This window comes from Felis catus, chromosome D4 (assembly GCF_018350175.1).
Source record: "Felis catus isolate Fca126 chromosome D4, F.catus_Fca126_mat1.0, whole genome shotgun sequence".
Taxonomy (NCBI): domain Eukaryota; kingdom Metazoa; phylum Chordata; class Mammalia; order Carnivora; family Felidae; genus Felis; species Felis catus.
The window spans coordinates 763,440-791,303 of NC_058380.1; the positions used below are offsets into that span (position 1 = coordinate 763,440).

At 45.3% G+C, this 27,864-nt stretch overlaps 2 protein-coding genes across 12 annotated transcripts in view; one reads left to right on the forward strand and one right to left on the reverse strand.

Moving 5' to 3' along the window:
• ECM2 (extracellular matrix protein 2) overlaps positions 1-6,599 on the reverse strand; it is a 33,661-nt gene extending 27,062 nt beyond the window's left edge. The window contains exons 1-3 of one of the 4 annotated variants that reach the window (XM_011288207.4): positions 6,445-6,599; positions 6,079-6,128; positions 4,976-5,029 (exon numbers count right to left, since the gene is read on the reverse strand). The gene's annotated coding sequence lies outside the window, so the exon portion shown is untranslated. The remainder of the gene's footprint in view (positions 1-4,975; positions 5,030-6,078; positions 6,129-6,444) is intronic. The other 3 variants (XM_006939006.5, XM_003995303.6, XM_006939007.5) reach the window with 3 other exon arrangements.
• Positions 1-27,864, forward strand: part of CENPP (centromere protein P) — a 230,375-nt gene that overhangs the window by 182,117 nt on the left and 20,394 nt on the right. The gene's annotated exons all lie outside the window — the stretch shown is intronic.

Genomic DNA, 27,864 nt, shown 5'->3' on the forward strand with positions numbered 1-27,864 from the left:
CTCAGTCGGTTAAGCATCCGACTGCGGCTCCAGGTCGTGATCTCACCATTGGTGGGTTCAAGCCCTGCATCTGGCTCTGTGCTGACAGCTCAGCCTGGAGCCTGCTTCAGATTCTGTTTCTCCCTCTCTCTCTGCCCCTCTCCCGCTTGTGCTCTGTCTCTCCCTCTCTCCCTCTCAAAAATAAATAAATATTGAAATGTTTTTAATAGTCAAATTCGTAAAAGTAGCGTATATGTTTTAAAAACTCAAAATGGTGCATATGTTTATAAGGCAGAAAAGACACATTGCCTTGATCGTGATTCATTGTTCAGCACACTTTTTCTCCAAAGTTGAGAAGGTAAATATTTTAGGCTCTGAGGTCCAACAGTCTGTTGAAACTTCTCCACTTTGCTGCGATAGCCCAAAGTAGCTATAGACACTAGGTGAACAGACAGGCAAGACTATATAACTATGGTGTTTTGTTTAAAAAACAGAATTTGGCGAATGGGCCCTAGCGTCCCACCCTCTAGTTTACTGGGTCTTTCATGACCCCTCTAAACAGTTTGGTGATGGACATTTAAATTCTTTGCCAATTTTTTGTGATTATAGATATTATGCATGTATCTTTTGGATGTATTTTTGTATTCTTAATTTTAATTTTCAGTTTCCAAATATAATAATAGAGTCTCCTTTGGTTTTGAACTATGTTATCCCTTGGGTTTATTTTTGAACGTAGTTTAATATTTATAAGTCACTTTGGTCATGTTCATTAATATATTTTGAGACTGTGTTATAGGTATATTCAAATCTAAAATTGTTAGATCTTTCCAGTGCTTTTATCATTAGGTACTTTTTATATTGCTAATAGTGCTTTTTGTCGTAAGATCTACTTTGTGAGATATTATAGCTGATAGTCTTATATTTTCAATATACTTTCTATTTGCATATCATGGAATTTTTTTAATGCAGTGTGACAATCTTTGTCTATTAATTGGAACATTTAGTCTCTATTTAACGTTAACACTTGACATGTTTGAGTTTAAATCTGTTTTCTGACTATTAGCTTTCTATTCGTTCTGCCTGCTTGTTTTGTTTTGTTTTTCTTGCTTGCTTGCTTTTTTAAATTGATGACTGAGTTTTTCTTGTTCTGTTAGTAATTTACACTTTTTACTATTCTGCTCTTTGTAGGGATTACCACATACATCTCAGCCTGTCACGTCTGGTATAAACCAGAGCCTTTCTGTCCTCCTGGACAATGTGAGGCCAGGACAGCCTCCTTCTGTCCCTCAGCCCAGCACCGTGCCACTCTTGTCACATTAATTCTAGATACATGTGACGTCCTCAGAAGATGATGGTGATTGTCATTTAGATCAGGCTCTCCCAGCCTTGGAACCACTAACATTTGGGTTGGAGAATTTGTATATTCAGTAGCACCCCTGGCCTCTGCCCAGTAGATGCAGCCAGCACCTTCCCTTCGCTCATGGCGAGCAGAAATGTCTTCACACCTTATGTGCTGGGCGATGGAGGGAATCCTCGTGCCCCAGCTGGGACCTCCTGTGTTACAGTCACCTGAACATTTACTGTTTTCTTTCTGCCCATTCCGTCCCATGGTTTCAGGCTTCTGTCAGGGTTCCATTCTTTCTGATTTAAGAACACTTTTTAGTAATTCCTTTAATGCAGGACTACTGGTGACCACTTCTTTTTGTGTGTGTATCTGAAAATACTTATGTTTTATGTCATTCTGGAAGAATGCATTTGCTGGACATGGAATTGTAGGTTGACAAGTTTTTTGTTTCAGCATTTTGAAGATCTCATTCCAACATCTTCTTGTTTCCTTAATTTTGATTGAATATTCATCTGCCCACCTGATTATTTCTCCTTTTTAAAAAAAAAAAGTGTTTATTTTTGAGAGAGAGAGAGAACCTGTGTGAGCAGGGAAGGGGCACAAAGAGGGACAGAGGATCCAAAGCAGGCTTGACGCTTTCAGCCCAGAGCCCGAGACAGGGCTCAAACCCACAAACCACGAGATCATGACCTGAGCCAAAGTCGGACGCTTAACCGACTGAGCCACCCAGGCACCCCTATTTCTCCTTTAAATAACTTTTTCTGCTGGCTGCTTTATCTAAGATTTTCTCTTTGGCTTGGGTGCTCAGCTCTTTTGCTGTATGGTACATAGATAGGATTTTCTTGTTTTTGTCGCCTTTGGGATTTATAGCACTTCTTGAATCTATGGCCTGGAGACTCATCAGCCCTTCTCTCCACCCAGTACTTTCCTACTTCTGTCCTGAGTGTGTTTAGGGCCACATTGGTAGACATGATGGCCTCCTCATGGTGTCTACAGTGCGTCTACCCTCTCTTGTCGTCTCTATCCCTGTCTGCCTGTGAATTGTCCTGGTTATGCTTTTAACCTGTGTCACAGTTCATGAATTCTCTCTTCCACTATTAAATACGTCCGTTGACTTCCTTGTTTCTGTTACTGTGGGATTTTTGTTTTTGAGTTTTCAGTGAGTTCTTCTCATGGTTTCTGATTCTCCACTGAAATTTTCAGTCTTGTCTTTTACTTTTTGAACATGTTAATCACATTCTTCCTAAAGTCTATGTCTGAAGACTCCCACTTTCTGAACACTTGATGTATCTGTTTCTGTTGTCTTATTTCCCTGGGATTATAGCCGCATTGTGCTATTTCTTCCTATGCCTGATGGCTTTTGATTGAGCACCAGATATTGTATAATGAAAAATTAGGGAAATACTTGGAAGCCTTAATGATAAATTCTTATCCCAGAAGGATTTACATCTGCTTCAGGCATTAGGGTGAGGGCACTACCAGTTATAGACTGCATGTTCTGAAGCTGAGCCTTGCTATGTCTGCTTATGGATCACACTGGGTCCCAAACCAGAGCAGGGGACCTCACTGGCATCGCCCTCCCTGTCATCCTGCTGCCGGCGTAGCCCCGTTCCTAGGGCTTTATTTCTCTCTTGCCTGCTGAGGCTGTTTTAAAGCTATACCCAATTCTTGGGGTGACTGGGTGACTCAGTTAAGCGTCCAACTTTGGCTAAGGTCATGATCTCATGGTGCCGTGAGTTCAAGCCCCATGTCAGGCTCTGTGCTGACAGCTAGGAGCCTGGAGCTTGCTTCCGATTCTGTGTCTCTCTCTCTGCCCCTCCCCCATTCACTCGCCCGCACGTGCTCTCTTTTTCTCTCTCAAAAATTAACATTAAAATTTTTTTTTTAATTTTTTTTTCAATGTTTTTTATTTATTTTTGGGACAGAGAGAGACAGAGCATGAACGGGGGAGGGGCAGAGAGAGAGGGAGACACAGAATCGGAAACAGGCTCCAGGCTCCGAGCCATCAGCCCAGAGCCCGACGCGGGGCTCGAACCCACGGACCGTGAGATCGTGACCTGGCTGAAGTCGGACGCTTAACCGACTGCGCCACCCAGGCGCCCCTAAAATTTTTTTTAAATACAAAAATTAAGCTACATTTAATTCTCTGCTGCCTCTTCTGGACCCTCCTTCTAGATGCCTTCAGAAGAAAAGTTGTTTAAAACCTATTTGGTTTCAGTTCTATCCCAAATATTAGTCCTGCTTTTTCCCTCTCTATTCTAATTATTCTCAACAGCTTTTGTTCTGAATTCCTTAGTCTGCTATTGTCAGAACCAGGAGTTTCCTCAGATTACTTTTATTTTCTGTTAAAATAATCCTCTTTCTCTAAAAGAATGTTTCGGGTTTTAAAAATTTTGAAATCTTGTGTCAGAAAATATCATTGGTTAATTGGAAATAGAATAATTTCAGTCCTTTTCTTCCAAAACTTTATAGCTGTTGTCCATTTTCACTTTTTTTTTTTGTTTTTTTTTTAATGTTTGTTTATTCTTGAGAGAGAGAGAGAGAGAGAGAGAGAGAGAGAGAGAGAGATTGCAAGCAGGTGAGGAGCAGAGAGGGAGGGAGACAGAATCCGAAGCAGGCTCCAGGCTCTGAGCTGTCAGCACAGAGCCCAACATGGGGCTCGAACCCAGGAACCGTGAGATTATGATCTGAGCCGAAGTCGGACACTTAACCGACTGAGCCACCCAGGCACCCCTCTATTTACTTCTTATATCTGCTGTTACTGATGAGAATCTAACCCAAATCTGGATCTTATCTCTTTGTGAGAAATCTTTTTTTTTTTTTCCCTCTCTCTATGGAAGTTTTTTTTTCATATTTTCAACTCCTCTTTAATATTCAGAAGTTTTACTATAATGTGTAGGGTTGTTTTTTGTTTATCCTTCTTGGGATCTTTTAGCCTAAGGCCATCTGTCTTTTGCACACAAGCTGTCCTTTACTGTGCCTCTGCCTTCCTCTTTGTCCTCTTCCCCCAGTGCAGCCTCATTCTCCTGCTCTTCTTCTGCCTGAGGCCTGAAGGAGGGGGTTCTCCTCCTTGGGCTGATGGCCCCCCACACATAGCCACCGCCAAGGTTGTCCTGTTCGCCAGCCTCAGCATGCAGACTTGTGTTCAGTATGTATGTCCACTAATTACTGCAGCCTCTTCAGAACCTCTACCGGACGTCATTGAATTGGAGCTACATTGGAACCAGTTTTTGTGATCTGCTTTGTTTTAGTAGAACTAACATGAAAAGTCATGAAAGGAGCAATCCCTTCGCCAATGGGCAATGGACCCTGGAGGAGTCGTTTCAGAGAGCAGGGAACGGAGGAGGCAGTATGTGGGCTGGGCCAAGAGCCAGGATGGGGGCAGCAGGAGGGGCCAGGGACGTGGCTCTGGTGGAGAGCGTGGGCACTGTGCTCTACGTGAGAATTCATGGACATTGTCCTGCATTAACAGCCGTCTGTGCGGACGCCCCGTCTTGAACCAGGTGCAAGTTTAGTCCGGCCCTGGACGGGGTTTAGGAGGACGCCCAAGAGGGTCTCCAGCACCCGGGCGGCCCCTTGTCCTCCCGGAAACACTCGCTTGACAGGACCAGGCCTGGGCTTGCTCACCCCAGGGCCCCCCCCTGGACTTACCTCCCGGAGTCTTTCTCTTTACCCCCCAGAATTGGCTCACTTTCATCCAGAAACCTAAATACACATGTACAGAAATAAATTTTCAGAGCTATCTTAATTTTAACAAAATCAGGATCTAAATAGTCTCATTAAAATTTTAAATAAGTTTTATGAAATAGTCTTTCATTGCCAATTTTATAATCAATGTCAGGGTGCCTGGGTGGCTCAGTCAATTAAGCGTCCCACTTTCAGCTCAGGTCACGATCTCACAGTTGGTGGGTTCAAGCTCTGCGTCAGGCTCTGTGATGACAGCTTAGAGCCTGGGGCCTGCTTTGGATTCTGTATCTCCCTCTCTCTCTGCCTCTCCCTCGCTCTCACTCTCTCTGTCTCTCTCTCAAAATCAATAAAAAAATTTTTTTTAATTTATAATTGATACCTAGGCCTTTGTTATTTTCAGTGATTTATAAAATTTTGCATTGCGTTTAATATTTACTTTAACAAGCAACTTTGCAATTGAGTAAATACGTTTCTAGAGTTAAAATTTTATGGTACTCTAAATCACAGTAGGTATTATTTTGATCAAGTACATTTTTCTTTCCAGCCCTTCTTGTTTTATCCCAACATTAAATACTGTCTGTAAATCTTGGTTAATTTATTGTTTATCTCCATTTAAAGTTTTTCATCCACTGTCTTAAGTAAGTTTTTAAAATAACATTGAGAATTTTAAACTTCTACACAAAGCCATGAAATGTCTGTTGTCCCTTTTAACGTCACTCAACAGGCTGAAAATGAAAAACATTTTTAATTAATACTTTATGTTCTTTTAGGTTTTAAAAATTGAGAATGTAATTGTCAAACCAACTTCTACTACTGTTGAGCATGTAAATTATATTTAAACTTACAAAAGTATCTTTAATCCTAATTCTGTAAAAGTTCAAAATACTTGGGAAGTATTCATCCTGAAAAAAAAAACAAGTAAGCAGCATAATGTACACTTTAAACTTCTAAAATCTATTAGTAAGAGCTAATTTCCTCAAGTGTTAAACACATTTGCAACATAAAACACCCAAATATTAAAACCATTCCACATGCCTTAGTAGAAACTTAAAATTTTAAGCTTTTACCTGAAATTCTAAACTAAGTAGGTTCTGCTTGGTGTCATTAAAGTCTCCGGCTGAAAATGAAACAAAACCAGAGCTTTCTTTAAAACAAGGAAAGAGAGGAATGTTGAGAAATGCTAGCTGACTTCTTAGTAAAATCGAAAATCACTGCTTCCCTTGGGAACAAATGCCTTTCAGATCTTTGTGCAGAGCCGCCAAGAGAGTAACCAGGGAAGACGGTTACCAAGGGAAATATTTGTTCTCAATCACAGCAGAAGCAGAAAGCAGAGGCAGGGGGAGAGAAACCGGAGGAGCAGTAGAGGCTCATTAAGAAGTATGTGGTGTCCCTCTAAGTTCACACCAGCCTCCACGGTACCCCTTGAGCTTTACCAGACTACAGAGACGCCATTGTTGCCACGTGGAGGACCGTGCATTCCTGGGATGCCTTTAGTGGGGTTAACTCGCTGTCCTCTGCCTGCTCCCCCAGTCTGCAGGCAGCCTTGTTAACAAAGCACAGAGCTGTTACATATTAATGTCACTGAAATTATGTAACTTCCAGCCTTGAAGCAATAAGGAGAAAATGTGCAAAGGAGCTTTGAGCCTTCTGATGATGGTTACTCTGGCGAATTGGTTGTCTACTTTGGCCTCAGTTTTTTCTATCTACAAATGAGCAGGTCAGAGAGCGGTCAGGGTTCCAGGCTCACACTGCTGCTTATGGGGACCTTGGATGAGTTACTGTTGTTTCTGATTAAACTTTATCCTTCTGTACAACTGGGATGATAATACCTACCCTGCCAATGCAATGAATACCCTATGTGAAGTGCCTGTCACAGACTAGGGAATTATTTAGTGGCTATTTTTAAATTCTTACTATTCTACATCAGGTGTTTAAATTTTCTGACAGAGAAGAGCTACATTTTTGTTTTTCCAGAATCTTAAAATGACCTGGGTAGATCAAATCAAGATAATTGACTACACACGTGGGCCATCCAAATTCCTTAAAATAAACTACATATATATGTATATATATGCAAAATAATTAGTACTATTAGAAGAAATGTTGAGAAATTCCTTAAAGATTAAAGGCACAGAGACTCTGACAGATAACACTGCAGCCCAAGTGTATGGGACAGGATAGCTCTGTGGGTGTTCCCCACAGGTTTAGAAATTCCAAATGCTGTGAATGGTGACGTTTGTTAGAGACTGCACTTAAGAGTAGCAGGTTAGATGACCCCAGTCCTCCGGATGTCTCCATCATTTGTTGTGAGTATTAGGCATCTGCCCCTAAACTGAACCTGTGTTCTCATCCACTGGGCTTGGGTGGCTGGTGGAGCAGGAACCCCCATGTTCAGAATCTAAGCTCACCACTGGCACAACCCACTATAAAGACAAAATTGATCATCCCCACTGATATGTTTTGGTCAGCATTTTAACCCTATACTGTTAGTCATGAGCAGATAGCTCAGGATTACGAAACATTTGGGAAGATTCCCCTATTAGAGATAGGACCCCACCTTCCTTCCCAAAAACGCTCACACACAATCAGAGAAGAAAAGGGCTTTAGAGATTAAACAACAGTGTGATACCACTACACACTTACTAGAATGGCAAAAATCCAAAACACCGACAACACCATATGCGAGCGAGGATGTGGAGCAATAGGAACTCTCATTCCTTGCTGGTAGGAATCCAAAATGGCGCGGCCATGTGGGAAGACAGTGTGACGTTTCTTAGAAAACTAAACATACTCTTAATCTGTGACCCAGCAGTCCTGCTCCTTGGTATTTACCCAAATGAGTTGAAAACTTATGTCCACACAAAAACCTGCACACAGATGTTTACATCAGCTTTATTCACAGTGCCAACACTTGGAAGCATCCAAGATGCCCTTCAGTAGGTGAACGAGTAAATTAACTGTGATCCATCCAGACAATGGAATATTTTTCAATGCTAAGAGGAAATACTCTTATCAAGCCATGAAAAACCATTGAAGGAACCTTAAATGTACATTACTAGTGAAAGAAGTCAGTCTGAAATGTTGCATACTATACAATTCCAACTATATGACATTCTGGAAAAGACAAAACTGTGGAAACAGTAAAACATCAGTGGTTGCCAGGGATTAGGCCAGAGGGAGGGATGAATAGAGCACGGAGAACTGTGAAGGCAGGGAAACTACCCTGTATGATCATAATAGTGGATACATGTCGTCATACATTTATCCAGACCCATAGAATGTGCACCACCAAGAGTGAACCTCAGGCTTGGGTGATTAGTATATGTCACTACAGGCTTATCAGTAGCAACAAATGTACCACGCTAGTGGGGGGTGTTGGTAATAGATGAGGTCACATATAAGGGGTGGATGGGGAATGTATGGAAAACCTCTCTGTACCTCCCTCTCTGTTTTGCTGTCAATCTGAAGCTTCTCTTTAAAAAAAAAAAAAAAAGGCGGGCGGCGGGGGGCACCTGATTTGTTGAAATACACTGTTTGGGGAGGGAAAATAATGTTGATGAACTCACTGTTGGACAGTGTTTAAGACAAACAGAAACCTTTACACTCTTTGTAGCGGTTTGTTGTCCTAGCATTTGACTCCTTGGGATCCATTATAGAAACATCTTTAACTGTACATCTGTGCATCCAGGAAAGTACTTGGAAACATTGTAACATAAAAGGGAAGGCATTAACCCACTAGTATATTGACAGGGAACAGTGGACTGCCCTAAGCTGGTAGAGAGACAAGTAACTGTTACACCGGTTGGCAAAGTTGTCCACAATGTACCAAGAAGAAAAAAGAAATGTCAAAACAGTACACGTGCTGTATTATCTTACCTTCTAATAATGTATACAGTGTAGCACCTTCCTGGAGAACAGACAGGAAGGAATAAACAAGGAATAAATAACAGACTGTTGATAATGGTTATCTCTGAGTGATGGAATTATGCAGGGGTTTTACTATGTAATATGTCCTTTTATAACATTTTTAGCCTTTCATAACCAGATCAGGGGAAAAAAAGTATTAAAAAGAATTTAAACAATGAGAAGTAAATTAAAGTAGCAGTGTAAAGGCAGGAGTTACGGACGCCAAGTCTGACAGCATCGCAGAGACAGGACTCTGGTTTCTGAGGTCCCCGCTCTGACTTTGTGGCTTCATGGACTGTTATGTGAATCCTTCCGCAGAAACTATTTTAACCACATAGTACATGGAAAATCCTGGTATTCGAGGTCTCCTCCCCTGTATTACTGCAGCCATAACTGTGTCCTGAGACTTGGCCCTGACAGCTGCTCTGCGGCTTGGTGTCTGTCACCACGCAGGTGTGAGTGGGTCCCCCAGCGCCTGGGCCACAAGCGTGGCTGCTGTGGGTTCAGCCTCCAGAACACATGTTTGAGTAAGGTCACCTTTTCAGTGTTTTTACCCCTGGCTGTGGGATACCGATGAGTTAGTTTTTCTTATATGGGTGTGGTTGCTTCCCATGCAACAACTTCAAAGATAAAGCTACTTGTTGACAGGTTTAAAGAAGCTCTTCTCAGAAATGGGTGTTGCCTCCTCAGGCTGTTGTGACGCCCGCCCCGTGCCACAAGTGCCTTCGGCCACTTCACACCACTGGGCGTGATGGTTGTTCCATCTGTTGTCACCGACTTGCCCCCTGGAAGGGGTACATTTACGGGCAGTGCTGATGTGGGAATGTGCTGTGATGTGGTCAACGGGTGTTTGGACAGTTTATCCTTCGAGTTTTGGTGCGTGCTTCTACAAAGGTCCTGTAATGTGTGTACTCCCACCATAAATACACAGAATGCCCATTTCTCTGTCACTTTATTTTTTTTTTAATGTTTATTTATTTTTGAGACAGAGAGCATGAATGGGGGAGGGTCAGAGAGAGGGAGACACAGAATCTGAAGCAGGCTCCAGGCCTCGAGCTGTCAGCACAGAGCCCAACACGGGGCTCAAACTCACGGAGTATGAGATCGTGACCTGAGCTGAAGTTGGATGCTTAACTGACTGAGCCACCCAGGCGCCCCTCTCTGTCACTTTATTTTTAAAATGATTTTCATGCTCCGGAATAGTTAATGCAAATACATGCAAGTGCCATGAATTTTTACAGCACAGTTGTAAATCAGTTTTCTGTACCAAATATTGGCAGGTTGGGTGACTCTCTGAACCTTACCATCAAAGACCGGAAAAGTTTGATCACTATAAAAACATTTTGAAATCACCATTGTAGGTGTTTTTTTTTTTAATGTTTTTCTATTTATATTTGAGAGAGAGAGCACGCTTCTGTGCATGTGCACGCGCGCACACACACACACACACACACACACACACACACACACACAAGCAGGGGAGGGGCAGAGAGAGGGGTCAGAGGATCCGAAGCAGCTCCAAGCTCTATGCTGACAGCACAGAGCCCAATGCGGGGCTCAAACTCATGAGCCACAGGATCATGACCTGAGCTGAAGTTGGACACTCAACTGACTGAGCCATCCGGTTGCCCCTGGCGATGCATTTAAAAAAAAAAAAAAAAATGAGACCCTGAGCACAGCAGACCTCAGAGGTCCTGGGTAGCTTTATGCCTTTGGGGAGACCACCAGAAATGCCAAGAAGCAAAACTGTCAATGAAATAGAAAACACCCATGCAGCAGACAAGATTTACAATGCCAAAAGCTGGATTTTTTTTTAAATAAACCTAATAAAGTCGGTAGCAAGTCAGATTCGGGAACAAAGAGGAAGAGTGTAGGTTACCAGTGTGAGGACTTGAAAATGCTGTCAGTATAGATTCTGAGAGCAGTTAAAAGAACCTAAGAGGAGGACCACCTGCGGGGCTCAGTCAGTTGAGCGTCCATCTCTTGATCTTGGCTCAGGTCATGATACCAGGGTGTGGGTTCGGGCCCCGCATCAGGCTGCACACTGAGCGTGGAATCTGCTTGGGATTCTCACTCGCTCCCTCTGCCCCTCTCCCCTGCTTGTGCGCTCAGTCTCTCTCTCTCTCTCTCTCTCTCTAAAAAGATATAAATAAATAAGAACACAAGAGCATATTATCGACATTATGCCAGCCAATTTAGATGATGTGACAATTCCTAGCAAATACAACTATGAAACTGCCATAAGAAGAAACAGAAAATCTGAATTGTCTGTGACTATTAAGGGAGTCAAATTCATAGTTTCGAACCTTCCCACAAAGAATACCACAGGCCTATATTACTCATCAACAAATTTTATTGAGCAGTAGTTTTTTTAATTTTTTTTAATGTTTATATATTTTTGAGACAGAGAGGGACAGATCGTGAGCAGGGGAGGGGCAGAGAGAGAGGGAGACACAGAATCCGAAGCAGGCTCCAGGCTCTGAGCTGTCAGCACAGAGCCCGATGTAGAGCTCGAACTCACAGGACCACGAGATCATGACCTGAGCCGAAGTCGGACGCTCAACTGACTCAGCCACTCAGGTGCCCCCTGAATAGTGTTTTAAGGCATAACCATACAACAACCCAACAAGGGTAGTATAGAAAAGGAAAATTATAGATCAGGCTCACTACTGAACATAGATTCACAAAAGTAAAATCCAGCAATATATAAATAGGATAATACATCATGACTACATTGGGCTTATTCAAGAAATACCTGGTTGATTTAAGAATAAAACCCGAACAAACAAAAAACAAGCAAAAAATAACAACAGCAAAAAAAGACATTATATGATCATGTTTATGTGTTTTGTTTTGTTTTCTTGAGAGAGAGCATGTGTGTGCATGGGGGAGAGGCAGGGGAGAGAGGATCTCAGGCCCTACACCCAGCAAGAGGCCCAAGGCAGGGCTCGATCTCATGACAGTGAGGTCGTGACCTGAGCTGAAGTCAAGAATCAGACACTTAACTCACTGAGCCACCCACACGCCCCGTCATGTTAATGTTTAAAGGAGAGTGAAATAAGGCTTTCACATACTAGAAATGGAAGAAATTCCTTAGTCTGACAGTGTCTGCAAAACACACACTTCCACTTTTAGCTACATACCCAAGAGAAGTGGGAATATATAGCTACATGAAAACTTACACATGAATTTCTAATTTCATTGCTACACTGTTCATAACAGCCAACATGTGAAAACAACCCAAATGTCCATCAGCTGATGAATGGATGAATAAAATGTCCATCCACCCGGTGGAATATTACTCGGTAGTAAAAAGGAATAAAGCGTTGATACCTGCTGTGTAGAGGAACCTCAAAAACACACCGCTCCGTGCAAAGACACTTGTGAGAGGACACAAACGGTATGATTCCATTCACATGAAATGTCCAGGACAAGCCCGTCCATGAAGGGAGGGAGTAGGTGAGAGTGTCAGGGGAAACGGAGTATGTCTTATGGGGTGACTACAGTGTGTCAAAAGTAGGCAGTGGGATGGCTCCCCACTAGGAATGCACTAAAAACCACTGAATTGTATACTTTAAAAAGGTGACTTTTATGGTTTGTAAGTTATATCTCCACAAAGTTGTTATTTAAAAAATACTCAATGGTGAAATACTGAAATGTTTCCCTTTCTGGGAAGAAGACAGGCCCACTGAAGGTCATGGCCAGTGCAGTAAAGCAAGAAAAATAAGGAAAAAAGAGATATAACAAAAAAAATAGGTAATGGAAGGAAAAATTTTTACCAGTCCCAGATGATATGCTTCTATATATGAAATTAAAACATAACTTTGAGATAAATCATTAAATCATATAAAGTGTTTTGCAGGTGCACAATATATAAAAATCAGTTGTTTCTTCCTATAGTTAGAGGACAAGAGAAAGGGAAAGATGTGTTTTAAATATCAGATATATTCAAGAATATTACAAGTGTTTACGAATAAATTAAAGCAATGATGAGCAAGATCTTTTCAGAGAAAATGTTGGAAGACAATTACAGATGACAGTTTGGGGAGGGGAGGTACCACCCCCGGGGATGGAACGTTCAGGATCGCAAAGATACCATTTCTACTTAAACTGATTGGATGTGATGCAACTTAATCAAAATCCTAACAGATTACCTCCCCCACTTTTTTTTTTTTTTTTTTTGGTGGAATTTGTCGAATTCTAAAATGTGTATGGAAATACAGCGATCTAAGAAAAGCCAGGCCATTCTTGAAGCAGAATAGGCAACAGGCTTTCTGTCCCACACATCAGCTCTTATCACGAGGAGCTGCAGTAATTAGGGTGGATTGCCCACAACTTGCAGGGGGACTCGAATTCAGCTCCTGGACGTGGGAGAGAAGTGGTTCCGCCAGCATGGCTGTTGACAGGGACCGAGACACTGCAGAGAGGAAACCACAGTGTCCCGTTGCCCTCCAGAGACCAGAGCCAAGGTCCGTGCACAAACACGGACAGGCTGGCTTGGGCTCTGTGGAGTGGACAGGCAGACAGGCCTCATGACCAGACCTGTTGCCTGAACTGCCTGGCGAGGTTACGAGTCCGCGTGACTGGAAGGTCCTTCTGTTGGGAATGCCGCACAGGGGCCTCTGAGACACTGATGAGGTTCGGTGATCTTCGGGGTGGTGTGGCACGTCACGGGCCCCAGGAGGTCTGCCTTCTTAGGGACTCCCCTCACTCCCTGAGATAGTGCTCAGGTGCAAGCCTAGTAGAATGAATGGCCCACTGGGACCACCGGATCTCTGTCTGTCAGCCCTGCCCTCCACTCGGTCTGCAGCCTCCCCCAGAAGTCCCAGGCCTATGGGGCAGTGCCTGAATCTCCATGCCGAACGTGTCAGGTGGGAACACACAGGCGCCTTCCCCTGCATTACATCTGGGTGTGGAGACAAACCAGCAAACATCGGTCTACTGGAGGATGCCGGGGGCGTTCTCCTCCCGTCTCAAATACCCTTTATAATGGCCCAGAGAGCTGGGCTCGGAGTTAGAATCCTGAACTCAGAATTCACCTCTACAACGCGGTAACATGGTGGCTCAGGAAGGAGTGGGTGCTGGTCTGCCACACCTCCCACCCTGTGTTGTGTGCTGTCGCCTCCTTGTGGGAATACCCAGCCTGTACAGGCAAACCCTTTAGGCCAGGGTTGCTCACACAGCGTTGCAGTATGTCCTCAGGGTGAGTGAGCCAGGGAAGGGGCTTACGTGGACCTGAAAACAAAGCCATTTGGGCGGGAGCTCTGGTGTCTGAGCCCTCCGCATGATCTTGAGGAGGAAGCACCTTGCCTAGTGAGGAGGGCATGGCCAGAGGAGGACCCAGTTCAGAGACCCCCTCATGCCCAGTCTAAGTATGGGACTAAGATGGGAAGCCAACCATGAGTGGACACCATAGTTTTCAAGGAAGAAAATATTCTGGGTAGAGATCTGTAGGAATATGGTAAGGACTTGGTGTGGTGGTTTCATTGTGATGCAGTTCCGCAAAATGATGTCTTCTGTGATGCCATGGGCTTTTTTTTTTTTTTTAATGTTTATTTATTTTGAGAGAGAGAGAGAGAGCATGTGTGAGTGGGGGAGGGGCAGAGAGAGAGAAGGGGGGAGAGAGAGAGAATCCCAAGCAGGCTCCATGCTGTCAGCACAGAACCCGATGGAGAAGCTCAATCCTACGACCCTGGGATCATGACCTCAGCTGAAGTCAAGTCGGATGGTTACCTGACTGAGCCACCCAGGTGCCCCAAGGTGCCATATGTTTCCCAATGTACTTTGCTCTCGAGATCAGGGTAGCGCTACTGAGAGTGTGACACCCGGGACACTGTCCGAGGTTATGGGGTTTGGGGGACAGAACACCTGGCAGACAGGAGAAGCAAGCGGCCCCTCGTGCAGGATTGCAGAGCCTCTTTGTGAACTCGACTGGGCCACTGTGCTCTTGTCCTGAACTCACACCTCCCATGCGGCCATCTTTTTGGACTCAGCCTAAATCTGAGTGACTCAGCCATCTTAAGAGGGTATTGGACGTAGCAGGGACTGCGTCTCAGTGGGGTCACGGTGGAGCCCACACACAGGGCCCTTGAACAGGAGCATGGCCACTTGCTCTTCGCCCACTGAAACACACAAGCTTCTGTCAGCCAGAGAGAACGTTCTGTGTCCCGTCTGGCCGTGCTCAGACTGCCATCCATTCCTTCGTCCCACTTTTTCCTCAAGCTCCGGAAAACTACAGGAAATGCCTCCCCTGCTGCCCTCCCACTTGTTCCACGTGCTGCGTGGTTCCTGTGACCCCCGTGGAAGTGCCCTTACTAACGTCCCGGCGGCCCCACGGCCACCCAATTAGCCTTCTCCCGACTCTTCATTTTCTTACTGATTGCCCGATCCTTGGAAGTCCGTCCACTCTCCCCTCTGCCTTTCTGCTTTTCTTTCTCATCGTCTTTTTCCTGGCCCCGTCGACCCATCCTGCTCTCCTCCGTGATCTTGTCCCTTCACTGGGCAGACACGACCCGGCACTAATCACGTTGCTCCAACACATGCCCGTGAGCCACAGATCTGTGCTAAGTTTTCAAGTGTTTCCTGAGCTTTCTCTTCAAATTGCCGGCTTGCCTTTGGTCAGCTTGGCGTGGGCCTCTCCCAGCACCGCGTCAGCACATTCGGAGGAACAGCATGCCCTCTCTACCCGCAAAACTTGTGATCCCTCCTGTGTGCTTTATTGTAGACAGTTCACAGTGGTGCCCAGACACTGCCGTCCTGCTTGGAGGAATTTTCAAACGTAGTTCAGTTTCTGCTTTTCACAGCTGTTTATTAAAGTTTAGGCTTGTTTGGAGATTTTCATTTGTATCCTGTCCCTAAAGCCAGTATGTTGTTTTGCTTAGATCCAAACCAGCCCATTTTAACACTTGTGATATTCTGACCAGAGTTCAAGGAAAAGGTTACAGAAGAAATTTTGTACCAAAAAAACCCCCCACATTTGGTATTTACAGTTAATTTCCATTCTTAAAAACTACAGTTAGGTGATTTTTTGCCATAAGAGCGTACATTCACTGCTGAAAGTGTAATGCATATCACTCAGCACTTAAATAGTCTTGTCAAGACATTTCTGGTGTGAGCGTTGGCAGAACGGGTCTTCACCTGTCCCTGCAAACCCTGTGTGCGACGGGACGGGAGGGAAGCAAAGGGAGCAGCATTAAGATGTTCCAGTCTGCCCCCGGTTCTCTCTGGGCACGCTATACATGTGATCTCGAGGCCGCCTTCAGCCCAGTGACACACGTTCTATCCTCCGCGGCATTACCGAGGTGAAGAGAGGAAACCAGCGCTTCATGGGGGTCACTAGTTGGCCTGACTTGCTGAGACATGGGGGAGAGGGCAGTGGCCCCACCACTGTCAGGCTGGAGCCCCTGGTCCGCGGGCCCCCGCCGGCCCCCGCCGGCCCCTGCCCCACACAGCCTGGGGTCACACCATGCCCCGCAGACACATAGGCAGGAGAGCTGTCCTCTCCACTGTGGCTCCACATGCCCATGCAGCCACAGGAGGCAGATGCCTGGGGATGAGAACCAGAGAGCAGATGGGGCAACAGTGGCCGCAGATGTCAGGGTCCAGCTAATCTGGGGAGCTACCCCCAGCGCCGCTTGGTGGGCCCCACCCTCGGAAACAGGTTCTTGTCTTTAGGGGAGGCCACTGTCCACCCCTAAAGCACGTGTTTCTCTCTGGCGCTCTGGCATTCCGGCCCCAGCCTCCAGAACCGGCCCTTCCTGTAATTTTCTGCAGACCCTGAAACCCATGCTTAGCGTGAGGTTTGCGAGAAGATCACACATGTGGCAGCTTTAACATTTGCTGGGAATGGGGATTCTTTTCCACTGATACACTGTCTGAGGGAGATGGCTTTGGACCAGAGCGACCACAGCGTTTACAAAGATATTTAGTAAAAATGAAGACTTTGGCAACCCGTGTAAACCATCATTCATGGGGGATAAAGTGAAGCCTGCTTGAGGTTTAATAAATCAGAACTTAGTGTGTTTGTCCACAGCCTCAGTTTTTCCTCATTACTGGTGGGTGATGTCATCTGTTCCTTTCCACTTGAATCTTTGAGTGTCCAGCGGTAGGAAAAAATCCACGTTAACCTCGTTTATTATGCTGTATTTCCATGCTTAAAGAGAAAGCTTAATTTTATTTCTGCCAGATACATGAATACAGTCTTCAGACTGTTGTCAAGGATTTATGTGGTTTTTATAAGATGAGTGTTCTGGACATTACTGGCTTTTTTGTGCATGCGCAGGGATATTGTGTTTGAATTAAGTTCTTTTTTTTTTTTTAAAGAATTTGTTCTTCTAAGTGTCCATCTATTCTTTTTTTTTAATGTTTATTCTTGAGAGACAGAGAGAAAGAGCACGAGTGGGGGAGGGGCAGAGAGAAAGAAAAGAAGACAGAATCTGAAGCAGGCTCCTTAAGTTCTTTTCTTAGTTTGCCCAAATGAAACTCCGATTTTAAAAAGAACAAAACTGGGTCGCCTGGGTGCCTCAGTCAGTTAAGCATCCAACTTCAGCTCAGGTCATGATCTCACGGTTTGTGGGTTCGAGCCCTGTGTCAGTCTCTCTGCTGACAGCCCAGAGCCTGGAGCCTCTTCAGCTTCTGTGTCCCCCTCCCCTGCTCGCACTCTGTTTCTCTCTCAAAAAGAAATAAACATTAAAAAGAAAAAAGAACGAAACTAGTCGCCCCCCAAAATCCCCGCAGAATAGAAAATTTAGGTATTGCTACAGAACGTAAGGACTGAAATCGTCCACACTAGCTGCTGAGACAAGCAATACACACATGACAGTATTGGACACAGTGCTCGTCATCACCCGGCGTCTTTCTGCCGCAGCGAAGACTTGGGGTGTTGCCACCTGGGGGAAATTCACAGTAAACCCAAACAAGAGCCCGGCAGCCACTGTTTGACAAGCTCAAGCCTCAGCTTTCTGGTGCCTGCTCTTCCCGCGCCCTCACTGAGGCACCCGCTTTTCCAGGCACTCTCTCCAGACATACATTTGTCCCTGCTTCGTATTATGATTAGCAGTCTCCATACATTTTCCCCACGTGGTATGTGACATCCTTGAGGATTTGCACATGGGTGTATAGGCAGATGAGTCATTGAACAAGTTTTTACTGAGTGTGTCTTCAGCTGGTTGCTGTAATCTCTAGCGGTAAAGGGAGTCCTCTCTGCTGAGGGATCAAATGGCTGCCTCCGTGTTACACAGTGTGACCGTTGCTGTGGGGGGTGTGGCATGGTACAGAAACGAGCAGGAGCAGGAGATACCTGTGTGGAGTTTTCCCAGCAGGTCAGCAGAGGACACGTGGTCCCCCTCCTTCCAACCCTTAGTCCTGTTGGTCTTCCCAGCCCCTTCGATGTCTCCTGTAATCTTCCTCCTCCTCCTCCTCCTCCTCCTCCTCCTCCTCCTCCTCCTCCTCCTCCATCTGACTTCAGGCCTGGACCCTCTTCTATAGCTATAATTTCTCTCCAGGTGAATTTGATCATCTGTGTGCCACCTGGATGCTGGTAATTTCCAGCTGCTTTCTTGACATGTCTATTTGAAGGTCTGGGAGTCATCTCAGACCTAACAGATGTAAGTATTAAATACGACTGTGGTCACATGTAAACCAAACCTCAAAGGATACTTAAGTGTTTAGATACAGAGAGGTGAGGTGAGAATATTCTCGGCAGAGAGCACAGCGTGGGAAATGAAGGTAGTTGTGAGATCTGCAGGCGTGAGTGCAGGTGAGAAGCAGCCGCGTCCCCACAGATTTTGGAAGCAACGTTGATGGTTTGGGGCTTTTCCCAAAGGCAGGAGCAGAACCAGTTGTGCGTTTCACGAAGAGAACTGCACAGCGTGGCTTCTGAAGTGAAGGGTAGGCCCTCGTCTAGAGACAGAAACATTGCAGGCATTCAAGGGAGAGGAAGGAGATTCAAGAGATAATTAGATAATTAGGTAGAATCAACAAGATCGAAGATTTAGTTGGGTGGAGGGGAAGGGGAGGAGGAGGAATCAAATATATGGAGCCCAGGTTTCCAGTGTGAATAGCTGTGTACTGGGAGGGCCGTTTCCTGGGGTAAACACAGGCTGTGGAGAAAGGTAATGTAATCGGTCTGCAGATCAACAGAGAGACCCTTTGGCTCATGGATGGATGGCACTGAAGGAGGCCACAGACCGGGACCTGCAGCTGGGCCTTCCCCTGGGCAAGGTTGACAAAAAGTACAGCAAGTAGATTTTAGTTTGGGGGGCCCTGGGTGGCTCAACCGGTTGAGTGTCATGAATCTCACTCAGGTCATGATCTCGTGGTTCATGAGTTCGAGCCCCACATGGGGCTCTGTGCTGGCAGCGTGGAGCCTGCTTTAGATTCTGTGTCTCCCTCTCTCTCTGCCCTTTCCTGGCTCACGCTCTGTTTCTCTGTCTTTCTCTCCCTCTCTCTCTCTCTCAAAAATAAACAAATACACCTTTTAAAAAGATGCTATTTCTTAAGTAATCTCTATACCCAACGTGGGGCTTGAACCTACAACCTGGAGATCAAAAGTCACACACTTCTTCCAAGCCAGCCAAGTGCTCCCAGAAGAAAAATTTTAAATTCTCTCCAGGATAATCAATTTCACACAGTGTTGATAGAAATTTAAATTGGTAAATTCTTTATATAGATCATTTCATCCATCTTTTCTAAATGTTAAGCCATTCTTCTCAGATTCTAACAAAAAATTCTGCACAAATGTACAAAAATATCTTACAAGGATATTCATTGTAGTGTATAAAATAATGAAAAACTACAAATAACCCAAAAGATTATCCATGGAAGATTGGTTACATGAGGATATACTGTACATCTATACAATGGCTACCTTACTGCCTTAAGAGTCATGAAGTAGGTATGGGTACATTGAATGGCACGTACATTTTATTGAGCATTTGGTATATCCCAGGCAATATACGTAAAGAACTCCAGAAGTCAGTAGAGAAGAACACCCAGTAAAATAATAGGCAGGCAATTTGAACAAACTGTTCACAGAAATCAAGATTCAAAGTGTTCAGCTTCACTGGTAAAATAAGGGAGGAATGTATTTTAAATCACTGTGATATACCACTGCATACCTACCTGAGTAACAGTTACGGTGCTGACGGTCAGCTGCTGAGGTGTGAGGTGTGAGGTCAGTTGCTGCTTCACCATAAACTGGTACAAACACTCTGACAGCGTCTGTAAAAGTTGAAGAGGCACACACCACTAGGTATAAATCTAAAAGGAACACATGTACACGTGTATCCAGAAACACACACAGACAAGAGCATCACAGCAGCTTTATTGGGAATAGCCCAAATGTTCTTTTAACAGTAGAATGGAAGAAGTGATAAATTGTGATATATTCACGTCGTGAAATACTGTTGAGAACTGAACAGAACAAACTTGGAGTTGCACACAAAATAACGGAGGAATCTCAGAAAGAAAATCCTGGGCAACAGAAGCCACACGAGAAGCAGTACTTCTATGATTCCATCCACAGAGGGTTTAAAAAATGGGTGAGGCTAAAGTGTGGTGTGTAGGGTTGCACACAGAAGTGGAAAATTGTAAAGAAATACAAGGAAGTTATTTTCATGGAAGTCAAGGTAGTTGTCCCCTTCAGAGGAAGGCGAGGGTGTGTGATTGGGCACAGTGGTGCCCGTGGCGCCTGGGGTACATCACACTCATGCATTCTTGTTCTTAATACACATTCCATGCACTTTTTAAAATCCAGTCCCAAGAAACCAAATCAGATCCAAGCAGGAAAAGGACATTTTTAAATAAGGAAATTCACACCTGAATACATCCTAATGAACCTGTAGATACCTAAGACAAGAAGAAGATCTATAGACCAGCCAGAGGGAGAGTGAATGAGAGCACCTACAAAGTAGCAACAGCAGCTGTATATTGATAACTTCAGTATGCAGAGAAAATGTGATCTCATCTGCTAAACTCCGCAAGAATCCTCTTTCAAAAACGAACGTGAATATCCACCCACCCCCCTGTGTTCACTGTAACATTATTCACAATAGCCAGCCAAGATGGAAACCACCAAGTGTTCTTTGACAGATGAATGGATAAAGGAAACGTGGTACACACAATGGGATGTTGTTCAGCCCTGAAGAGAATGAAATCCTGCCACTGGTGATAATGACACGGATGGACCTTGAGGGCATGATGCTAAGTGAGATAAGTCAGAGAAAGACCAATACCGTATGATCTCAGGCGGAATCCAAAGCCACAAAAAAAACCACTCATCGATACAGAGAGCAGATTGGTGCCACCAGAGACAGGGAGCTGGGGACGTGGGTGGAGGCCACAGACTTGCAGTTGGTGCGTCCGTCCTGGCGGTGTGTGTGTAGCATGGCACCTGCAGCTCGCAGGACTGCATTGTAATTTGAAAGTTGGTGAGAGAGCCAGTCTTCGGAGTTCTCATCGCAAGAAACCAATTGTAACTGCGTGTGGTGTTGGATGCTAAAGAGACTTGGTGTGGTCGACATTTCCAGAATGTACAAGCATCGGCTCTCTCTGCGGTACACCTGGAACTACCAGCATGTACGTCAGTTACACCTGAATACAACTTGGAAAACAGGAAAGGGAAACAAAGGTGATGTCCTATGCGCAGAAACTGGACGTTAATGTCTGACGCTCAGGTTAAAAAATGGAAGATATTCTTCAGGCAGGGGGAAAATGATCCCAGAAGGAAGGCTTTGAGATGCAAGGAGCAATAAAGAGTAAAGACCATGGGAAATGCATCAAACAGTGACCGCACAATAAAATCATAACCATGTCAGGGGAGGTCCTGTTTAAAACTAGAATTTAAAAATTCACAGCAGTACGGGAGTGAGTGTCCCTGAGGAAGACTGAGACATGCCTTAATGTGGACATAGCCGAACAGTGTCTGGTAAAGTGTCTGTGGCAGCCGTGTGACAAGCAGAAATAGAGCCCGTAACTTCCCAACTGATATGGGGGGAAGCGAATGTTTAAAAAGCTAATCAAAAAGAAGGCAAAGAGGAAAAAAAATCACAAAGTCACTTGTGGTGGGACTTTCAACTGTGACAGAATGAAGAGGTCACTCCACAAGATAAGTGTAAACCTGGAAATTTTGTTTTAAAAAACAAGAAGAACTGTTTCATGGCTCTTAAGATTGACCAAAGGCAAAGAACGAATAAATCGGAAATTGACTCGGGCATCTCCTCTGATCTCCCCACTTACTCTTGATGCCCGGGACAGTTCACCTCCCGTATTCACCCCAGACTCCTCATTGTCACTAAGGGCACTGAAAGGACCGTTACGTTTGTGAAGACATTTTGGTTGCAGGCCCTAGAAGCCCATTTCATGTGAACCCACGTACAGAGGGCATCAGGGACTCCCAAGGGCCTGGGACCAGGAATGGGGTCACCCTTATGGTCCATGGTATCCCACGGGCCACCTATCTTGCTTTCGGGGAGTGTCTTGCTTTCTGTAGACCGGATCCTACTATATTAACAGGCATGCGGCCAACAGCCCATCGCAGGGAGCCCAAGCCTGAATACCCTCAGTTTGGGCAACCTCCCGGATGGATGGTCTGGCCCTAAATTTCACTGTTCTCCTGAGAACCTGACTGGGCCATCTTGAGTCACGCCTACCCCTGGTCCTATCAACGCCCATCCCTGGAGTCAAGGTCAATTGCAGGTCTTCCACACGTGGCTTCAGCTGCCTGGTGGTGACACACGGTAGTGTGTATGTCCCACAAAAGAACTTTCAGACTGTCCCAGGTTAGGTTTTCGTAACAAAAAGAGAAATTGTTACTGTTTAATATGACTTTCTTTCAACCAACAGGTGTTTATCTTTACTTCCTGAAGAAAACATCTTTATGTTGTTGGAATGAGTGCTCTGTTGTATAACCTCCTGCTGACTTTGTACCATTAAGCTGTTTATTGATTTATTTCCTTTTAGTTTGATTCATTTACAACAGTGTTTATAAGTGATTATGGAAATCTTGTACAACTTGTAGCTCTATCTCGGGAAAATTGTCCCGTAATTATATTGAGGACTCAAAGACTAGATGCTTCATTTCATTCTTGGCATTTTTCTGGATATATTCTTAAATTGCTGAGAGGTGTTTTTTCTTTTCTGGAGGGTGGTAAAAAACCATTAAAGTTGTAACATACCAAGAGCAAACTCCTCAGTGGATGAGGTTTGTTTTGCTTTTAAACAGACTAATTTCAAGCAGGCTTTGGTGAAACAAATAATATTTTCAGTCTGAAATCACCAGCACAATAGCAGAAGCTGTGCCCTCATCTGGTGGACAGTGTGCCATTGGGTGTCTGTAGTTCAGAACGGCAAAAGTAAACTGTCAATGTTTTCATGGTGAAAATGTCTTATTTACGTCTGGAGGCAGGATGAGCAACTGTGGAGCGCTCAACAGTGACCGAGCCATCTGTCCTCGGTGCCCTGGCTCTCCGGGGCTCACGTCCTGAACCAAACTGCTGTGACGGTGGCGCTTGCCCGCACTTTCTTGGGGACCGTCCTCACGGTTCCACCGCACGGCCGCGTCCACAGCAGGAAGCAATTCCTGGCGCGTGTCTGCCTGGTTCCAGCTGCTCTGCACTCCCCAGATCGGAGGAGGCCTCTCGCAAGTGTGTGTGTCACGTGCTTTGGGCACAGAGTAGGCGCTCAGTGTTTTCTGTGTTTGCTTCTGCTTGTTGTAGCCGACGAGTCCTATCGTTTGTTCTGTACGTGTGTGCCAGGACGTGCAGTAGTGGCTGCTGTCGTGAGCCAAGGATCTTTCCTAAAGTCTCGGAGATTTTGTGCTAAGGCATCTATCTAAAATCTTCCCCGTTTTCACTTTCTTGTTTAAAACTTCGATTCTCATTCTCCCAGACTTCCTGTTTCACCAAGTCCCTTTTATTTCCTTTAACTTTTTCATTTGCAGGTTGGGTACATCTGTGAGTGGGGCAAAGCATTAGCAAGAGCTCACAGGCCAGGTGTGGGATTTCATGGAGGGCCTTGAAATACACATTTGAGAGATTCAGCCTTTATTCTCAGCTCTGCAAAATCACTGTACATTCTTGAGGGAGGATAGTGAGACCTGAAAACGTTTGTGTTTTAGGAGGATAATTTTGGAAAGGTGTGAGTAATATTTAGAAAATCAACAAATTAGTGATAATATGTAACAAAGAGCTTAAGGATGCCTGGGTGGCTCAGTCAGTTAAGCATCCAACTCCTGGTTTTGGCTCGGGTCACCATCTCACCGTGCAAGGAATCGAACCCCAAGTCGGGCTCTGAACTGACAGTATAGATACTGCTTGGAATTCTCCGTCTCAATCTTTCTGCCCCTCCCCTGCTCATATGCATTCTGGTGCTCTCTCTCTCTCTCTCAAAATAAACTTTAAAAGAAGTCAGCAATAATATGTAACAAAGAGCTGGACCCCACTTTTGCTACTTGACTGCTGACAGCTCTCAGCCTTTGCCTCCTTCCCCTCCACATCTCTCAAGCTGGTAAGAAAGCCCATGTGCCCCCTACTTGGTGCTGGCACGTTCACCCCAACCACGGTGAGAGCTGGAGCCAGTAGCCCACCTTCTGTCACGGAGCTTGGGAGCTGTCTTCTCTACCGGGATCCTCACTGTGTGAGTGATAACTCTGTCACACCCTCTTGGGTCGTGTGGCACCACCATCAGTCTGACACCACAGCGAGCTTTGTGGGGGAGTCCTGGTGCCCTGTGGGGTGGCCTCGCCCCCCAGCAGAGCGCCCAGCAGGACGTGGTGCTGTTGTTCGGTGCCCCACAGCTGCCCTTCTCCTCCGCCCTCCCCTTCCTCTGGGGACTTCTCCCTCTGGGCTGACGTACCCTTGATCGGTGCACACGGTGGAATAGTACGCAGCCCTTAGAAGAGCGCAGCTACTCTGTCTTGGCTACTCTGCGGTGCACATTGTTGAGTGAAGAACAGCGAGAGAAAACAATGTGGCTGTAGTGTGATTTTATTTAATCAAGGTATTTTTAGTCGAGGTATCATCTTCATACACCTGTGAATTTTCAGCAGCTTGACAAGTGCACACTGTCATGTGGCCACTCCCACCATCATGACAAACTCCCTCATGACCCTTGGTGGTCACTCTCTGTGCTCACCTGCAGCCCCTGGCAGCCACCCACCATTTCCAGACTCACGGTGTGTGGGCTTTCCAGCCTGAGGCCTTCACTGGAGTAGTGCCCGTGTTGGTAGTTGGACCCGTCGTGCGGATGGACCTCACCAGTTGAAGGACATTTGGGTGACTAACAATAAAGCCGCTATAAACATTTTAGTATTTTTGTGTGAACATTAGTGTTTGCGCATTGAGGTTGTGAGTGGCCCATAACGTTCCGTTAGCTCCAGGAGCAGGGTAATGGTTTGATGTTTGCACACATTGCAGAATGATCACCACGGGAAGTCTGGTTAACGTCCATCAAGAGTTACAGATTGTTTGTTCTTGTGATGTGAACTTTTAAGATCTTTGGGCAACTTTCAAATTTATAGCCCAGTATTGTTAACCAGTCACTGTGCTGTGCATTACATCCCCGGCATTGTGTGCTTCTTGAGCCCTTCTGAACACACGTTTTACTGGACTTGCATAAATACGTGGGAGCGGGCCTGCTGGCCGCATGGCGACTGCATGTTTGCCTGCACAAGAAACTGCCAGTTTTCCAACGCAACTGCGCCATTGTGCGTTCCCACCGGCAGCGTACGTGGGCTCCACAATTCCACCTACTTGCTGCGGGTTCAGAGAGGTCTACAGGCGGGAGGAGATCTGTCAGACACTCACCCAGGAAGGGAGCGGGGTCTGTAGATCTGACCGCTTAAGTGCTGCAGCCAGAACTTGGTGTTAATTACCTATGTAATGTAAGAGAAAGGGCAATGTCGTATTCTCGCCAACAAGGAGGGTGGAGCGTTTCCGGAAATGTGCCAGGGGAGATAACACACCCGTCCTCCCCCACAATCAAAAACGTACAGAAATTCTGGATTAAGTTTAACATACTTTAAGTACATTGTCAAGCTCAAAAGAACTAAGTAGAAATGTCCTAAGAGCAGTAAATGAGAGAAAAGGCTTGTTTCTGCCCACACAGGAGAGGATGGTCTGGGCCACATCAGGTGGGGACTAGGGCAGGGACTTCTGAGAAACCCAGCCAGCCCGAGGGCTGCAGGGAGTGAGGTGGGTGGACAACCTGCCTCTCCAGAGCCCTACGTGTGGTCCAGGGGAGCCCAGACCCAGAAGGAGGGTAAATTGTGACCCTGGAACCTTTTCACAGCCTTTCCCACAGTGCTAACTCAGAAGAAAATGACCAGGCTGAATGAAGCCAGTGCATGTTACAAGCTATACATTAATCGAAAAAACAAGCCTCCTTTAAGTGATAATTCTCAAGCAGTCTGGAAGAAAACTAGAAGTAAAAGCTTAAGGTTATCAACATGATAACTAAACAAATGGAAACCTAATTTAAACTACAGAGGCAGTTTTTTACAAAAGCCTGTTCAAAAAAGAGACAAATTGACATGTATACTTTTTAAAAATGTCATTAGAATTTTAAAAACTTTAAAGCCAGTGGATAAATCAAACAACAGGCTAAACATTGCTCCAGAGAAAATCAGAATATTTATTCGAAGAAGTATTGAAGAAATCATCTGAAAGCACAGAGAGAGAATTCGATGGAAAATGGGAGTTCAGTAAAGAAGCATGGAAGGCCCGGGGGCAGGGGTGGGGATGAAAGACCCTCCAGAGGTGAAGAGAACGTTTCCTCTGGTCCAGGAACCTCCTCGTCGGGGGCCCCGTGTGGTCCCGGAGTCAAGCGGCAGGATGTGTGGGCAGCAGGGAGAGTGGCCGCCTCCAGCCCAGGCTCATGAGTAAACACAACACCTGTGTTACTAACAGCAGTTACAGCCGCACTGGCACACGAATGTGTCGCTCAGGATTGTAGGGAGAACAACTGCCAGGCTGTTTGACCAGTGGCTGTTCCATTTCACATTCCTGCCAAATAAGACCACTTGTTTCTTTCATAGCTGCTCTAGTGGATGTGAAGTGTGCTTTGAAGGGAGGCTTTGCACTACACATGCTGGAAGGGTATTTTTTCAGGGAACGGCGTTATCTCAAGCTATTTATGATAGTTGATGTTATTGTTGAATGCCTTTCTAAACTCCCTCATCTTACAAAATCTACTTGTAATTTACATTGAGAACCATATGTTCACATATCCTGACTCTATAAGTTTTGATTCAGTCTTTGATTATGATGTGTTTAAAAAAAATTTTTTTTAATGTTTATTTTTAAGAGAGACAGCATGAGTGGGGGAAGGGCAGAGAAAGAGAGAAACACAGAATCCAAAGCAGGCTCCAGGCTCTGAGCTGTCCGCACAGAGCCCGACGCGGGGCTCGAACTCATGAGCTGTGAGATCATGACCTGAGCTGAAGTTGGACAGTCAACTGACTGAGCCACCCAGGCACCCCGATTATGATGTGTTTAAAATAGTGTATTTGATGAACACAAACTGCACATGATCACCAGCACTATCCATCCCCCCCCCCAAAAAAAAGCTGTTTTTCCACCTCAAGAATTTAAAGTATAGTTATTCAGGAGAAGCATGTTTGGGGTAATCATTCAGTGGTTTCCCTCGTCCTTAACCGTGTGCACATGAGGCAGGGTCTTCAGACTAGACATTCATGACCCCTTGATGAGAACATCACCACCTTCACATACAGAAGTGCTCACAGAAAAGGCACAAACATTTGCACATGTGCCCTTGGAAGGGCTGGGGGGGGGTCTGGTTGAGCAAGATCACTCCTGGTGTGTCAGCGGGGGCACACTGCTGCAAAGGGCTTTCCGTCCCTCTAGTTGTGTTAGTGTAAGAAATTGCTAACTACTTGTTCTAAGGTTTTTTTCAAACTCAAACTCTGGTGTCTTTTCTGTGCATCTTCTTTC